The sequence below is a fragment of the Rattus norvegicus genome, chromosome 19 (genome assembly GCF_036323735.1).
Source record: "Rattus norvegicus strain BN/NHsdMcwi chromosome 19, GRCr8, whole genome shotgun sequence".
Taxonomy (NCBI): Eukaryota; Metazoa; Chordata; class Mammalia; order Rodentia; family Muridae; genus Rattus; species Rattus norvegicus.
This window is the reverse complement of record NC_086037.1, coordinates 26,427,737-26,433,502: the sequence shown is the minus strand read 5'-3', so window position 1 is coordinate 26,433,502 and position 5,766 is coordinate 26,427,737.

The following is a 5,766-nucleotide window of genomic DNA, read 5'->3' as shown; positions in this document are numbered from 1 at the left end:
GGAACAGCCACATTCTCCACACAAAAGACACTGTCACACTGAGTACCCCTTGGTGACTTTGAATTCACTTATTAGCCCAGGATCCATGGAACATGCAGAGATCCATCTGTAGCTGTCAGTTCTAAGTCCACAGGAGGGGACAGAACCCTTGAGTAAGAATGATGGTCTTAAGAGTCAAGAGATAGAATTCAATTTTTATTCATAACAAATACATTTTTACAACAAAACAGGATTAAAATGAATAAAAATATTTAAAAATATTTGAAAGTAAAAATAGTAACAAGAACATATAAATATGAAACAACAAAAAGAAAACTTCAATTAAAATCATAACAAAAATATTTCTAAAAGCATATTCTTAACGAACATTTAGAAGCACAGACGTATTGCTGTTTCTCCTCTAGAACACATAATGAAAGGCGGTCCCCCAAGTTGTCTCTCAAGTGCTGTTTTCTGAGAAGAAAGTAAGACTTCAATCAGTCAGGCTGGCTTAGTGGTATATAAATTTAGGGTCTCTAAGAAAAGACAAATTAACTCAGAGGATGAATACTCATCCAAAAAATGTTGTTACCATTCAGGATGTTGGTCATCAGGGACTCCTGAGAAAGCAACTTATTCTTCAGGAAGCTCTCTTACTGCTGTGTGTCCAATTCCAGCTCTCTTGCACTTTCTGAGACCTGGGAGAGGAAGGCAGTTTTTCAGACACTGATTTGGTGGGGAAATGCAAGCCAGCTGTCAGAATGCTGCCTTCTACCACCTCAGTTCTATTGGACAGTCAACATGGACATTTTAAGTGATATCATTGTTGCTAACTCTGTGGGCAGGGCAAAATCTCCAGAGAGCCTCACAGTAATGTGGGCTGCCAACATGGGACCCAGACTTATACCAGTGCAAACCAAGAACAGGGCAATGGCAAGAGACCTCATCAGGTTGCAGGAAGAAAGGAGATGTCCATATGTCACCAAGGTTAAAGCCAATGACAAGTACTAATTTGACATTTGCACTTGGTTCTTATCCCAAAGGTGCTTCCTACACAAGAGATCACATGACCACAGAGTGTCATTTGTCAAAGAACCAAGAAATTGTTCAAAACTCTACATAGGATCCAATGTATCACATGGATATGCAATAATATGATATGTTATTCATCTGTCACCATTTCTAGACTGCAGCTTCAAAAAGAGCAGCAAAATATGCTTGCACAATAATTCAGTTTCTGAAAAGTGGTTAACTTCCCAGAATACTTGTGCATAGGCAGAGCAATGAACAATTCCATTACATGAGGTGCTTGGCTGGTTGTGAGTGTAAATTAGAAAGGTGGTAAGAGAAGCAAAGATGTATCAAATTGGCAAATTTTATCAGATATTGTTAAGCTAACACGTCCCTACCTGATAATGCTGATTCTGGCCGTTGATGGTCTTTATCTTTCTTGTTGAAGTCAACCAAATATTTCTGGTTCAGTGCACAATCAAGATGTACCTCCTTGCTCTCCTGCTTCAGTGGGACCAACTTCTTCCTACATGTGTTCTCCATCAAGAGCTGGCTGAGCAGGTTTCTGGAAATACAGTCTGCATAGTAAGATCATGCTGGCCCTTTCTCCCATTCCTACTCCCAAATCCCACTAACTCTACCAGGTCCCACAACCCATGAAGACTTAATAAAATGCATCTTGATACATATAAGGCTGCTGCACAAACCATAAAGAGTTAATTCGGGGAAGAATAAATTGTTTGCTTGGCCTGACACCAATTAGTGTCCACACCTCTGAGAAAGAACATGGATCTACAACTATCCATGAAAGCCCAATGCATGGGGGCAACATCAATTAGTACTGGGCCAACACACTCAAAAGAGGTCAGTAGAACCAAGAGAAGGTCATGCTAACCATGTGGTCCACCCACTGAGTTTTGTAAAACCTGGTGTGACACCATAGGTCCAGGTCAGCCTAATAAACTTCTGCTGCCTTCAATCAGTGCTGTTCTCTCTAGAGCCTTCTGAAGATGCCTAGACAATCCTGGGATGAGGAACAGTCTTTTATGGAACTGAAAACTGAGTCCTAATGACCCTGGAACACTGATGGGTAAATAGCACAAGAGATAGAACCAGAGCTGAAGACCGTCCAATCCAGAACAAAGAAAGTCAGAAATGGCCATTCCACAAGTGATAGCCTTTCTGACCAGGACTTACCTAGAGAAGGTAATCTCCTTCTTCAGCTTATGGTTGTTCTCATGGACCTCAGTGTTCTCCATCTCTAAGTTGTGCAGAATTGACATGACCGCCTCCTCCATTCTCTCCAGGTCTTCATAATATGGATTTGGCCTGAAGTGTGGCCTGGCCCGAAATGATAGAATACAATGAACATCGGCATTTAGGAATATATGAACTCAGGGTGGGTCCTATATTACCCCATGCTGCTGCCTGGATCTTCCAGCACTCAGTCCCCTGCCTAGCAAGTACAGAGACTCACCAGAAACTCACTGCAATTACAATCTTGCAAAGCCACCAGCTGTCAAGGGCTTTGCAAATGCACACTGGGCACTCACTCTCCCTGACTTTATCCCTGAATTCTTCTATCAGACCACAAGTTCTGCTTTTAAATAAATGGAAGCAGATGAGTCCGTTTTCAATCTCACTCCTCAGGAAGGGTCAGGTTGTGAATCTCCACTATACGGGAGTTGAGGTTTAGCACAGGGTGGTTAGGGAGGCACAGCTTTCTAGAACCCAAAACCTTAATAGGATAAGAAGGTGACCTTGCAGACCCAGGAATGAAACAAGAGCATTTGGAGCGATTCATACCTGTTCTTCATGGATCTCTCTGTCAGGAACCTCAGGCGATCTCTCAGGTCATTTCTCTCCTCAGTAATGAGCTGCAGCTCTTTAGTCAGCCTCTCCTTTTCCTTCTTGGCCTGCTTCTCGCTTAGAGCAGTTTCAGGGGAAGATGTTTCTCTCCCAGCGTCTGTAGGTAGAAGAACACAAGTGAACCTGCATGGGGAGAATGCATAGAGTGTACATAGACCACAGTAAGGCCTAAACAGGAGAACAAGCCAGGAACTCAGTGTCACTGCTAGGCGATTGGTCTATGCTTAAGAGACCTCCTCAGGGGATCTCAGTTCTCCCACTACTCTATAGAGACCAAGAGACGTAAGCAGCCAGGTGTTCCCTATGCCGGACATCACGTGCTTACATGGACCACGGAGATGGCTTCTCCAGGATTATTATCAGCTGAACAGGGTACAGCTTGGTTTCAGGACCCTCACTCCTGTGGCTTCAGAACTCAGATGATAAATTCACCATCCAGAAAACTTGAGTGATTGGAGACACTCAGATTTCCTACCCTGATACTCTAAGCCAACAACTTTGGATTTAAAACGCATTTCCGGGGAGGATATGTTCAACAGACTTATCAGTGTCCCTATGTGAAATACCAAATGCCCCAGAAGTGCGAATAGGTTACAGGCTGAATCTTGGTCTACACGTTCCAAATAGTTTTGGTATTTTAGAAACATGTTTGCAACACACAACCTCTAATATATAAAGCTAACGATGACCCTGCCAGTTAGAAGAAATCAGAGAAGGTCTAAGAACATAAGGTTATTGCCTGGAGCACAATCTCTCCCTGTTACTACTGTCAGATACCCACTGTATTTAAAGAAGCAATGATAGTGAAATACATTGCTGCCCTGTCTAAACTCAGAAAAGGTGGACCCTCCATGACTCCTGATGGTGTTATTATATCAATGTAACAGAACAAATAAACTGAAAAGTAAAGACCAGAAGTTCACAGTATAATAGCATTGGCCTTACCATATCCTCCCAGTGGGGATGGGGAACCTAAAGTTCTGAAATCCTTGACTTTAAGGAATTGTGATATTCATGGAAATTCAATTCCTTTTCAGATGCTCCAGTTGTTGTGGCCCATGGCTAGAGAGGTCAGCTTAAGCCTGCAGCACCCCTGGCAGGAAGCTAAAATTACACTGCCCAGAACTTACTCCACATTCCCCAGAAGGGCTGTCTTTGTCCATCATTACTTTGAGACGAAAGGCCAGACTCCTTCACTCTAGTCTCTCCAGAATCGACGTTCCCCCTCCCAAAACGCTTGCGAAGACGGGAAAACATGTCTTAGCTTGTAACCGCCAGACTCAGACTGAGAGAAACTAGGGCACTGGTTGTCACTGATGTCTGGTGACATCACAGAGGATGCCAGAACTCTCTAGGAGACAATAGAATGTCCAAGAAGGGACAGCAGATGTCATGGGGAGCAGATTTTGCCTTCCTGCTAATGTTCTCCCTGTACTGAGCATAAGCAGAGGTGCCCTTTCCAGGAGCCTTTCCTGGGGCAGAGCCACTGAGCATCTCCTGCTTCCAAAGCCAAATTTTCCTCAAGGCTTGATTATTAAAAACCTTAGTAATTCTTATGCATCTAAATGAATGTTTCCTTTCAAATCTTGCCCAAAAAATGTCTCACTAACTCAAATTGTCCTCATTCACCAATGTTAGCCATTAAAACTTCCTGAGATTTCACACCAGCTTGAATATGCAGTCAAAAGTTCTCCTGTCTCATTATGTACAGGTGCTTTATATCACATCAAGAAATAGTCTGCATGGTAGGTTACAACATGGGTGTGTGTTAGGGGAACACTCATGAAGTCATGTGCTTAGCAATCGACAATTGCCAGAAAATTCCTTAGTTGAAAGAGTTGAAGTCTTTATGGTGCTAGGAACAGTGTGGAGAGCAGTTGGCAGAGGAAAGTGCAATATTGGACCCACCAATGAAGGGAACCTCATGCTGCTTGTGGGGTTCTCATCTCTGCGCCAATGTCGCCGAAGGAGCACTGCTGACAGGCCTTCTATCAGAAGCTGAGCTTCTATCAGAAAAATAAAATAGTCAAGAGATATAGGGGGTGCAGATAAAGGTGTAGGACGAGGCTATACATATCACTACGTGGATAGAGCAAGGACCCAGCACTTGTGCTCTGGGTCATGGGCTTCCCCACAAACACAAAAGCATCTGTCACAGTAAAAAATGGATACTGTATTGAGTGCACACACTAACACTGATTGATCAGATCCATACCCCAGATTTTGGGGACAGATCCATGGCCCCAAATATCTTCCTCTCAACTTATACAGCAAAAAATAAGAAAGAAAGAAAGAAAAAAGTCAAAACAAAAAGTTCAAGCTTCTCATATGAGGATTGAAGGAAGTGTGATCTGGTGGTCAGTTCTGATTAGGCCATTTTAGATAGAACAGTGCACAGTGATGCTTAATGTGATGGGTCCTATATAAAGCTTTCTGCAATATTGGAATTTTAACAAGCCTCATCCAGAACATACAGAACAGGAAAGGATGTGATCACCATGTCCTTGCTCTCTATCAGGTTATTTTTCTGTGTCCGTGATTGTCAGCCATAGACAGCAACAATCTGAAATAGCTGGTAGACATGGAACAAAGTGGCTAAAACTATAGTTGTGGGTTACACACCTCAACTGTCAAAGGCTAATGCTGTTCTCACAGTCCCTGGAGGCCACTCTTGTAAGACTGTCTACTGGAAAGTAGAAGCAGGTTTATCTGAGCTCAAAGTGAACCTGGCCAGCTAGGAAGAGGGCAACATGGGATACTTTGACCCTGTCTAAACCAGCACAGAAACCCACACTTCCTTCAAAGCATCATCTATGAATTCTTGATTATCTACCATTCTCTCCCTACCAGTCTTTCAGACTGGAATTGTAGAAAAGAACTGGAAATGATCTTCCTATTCTGAAGACC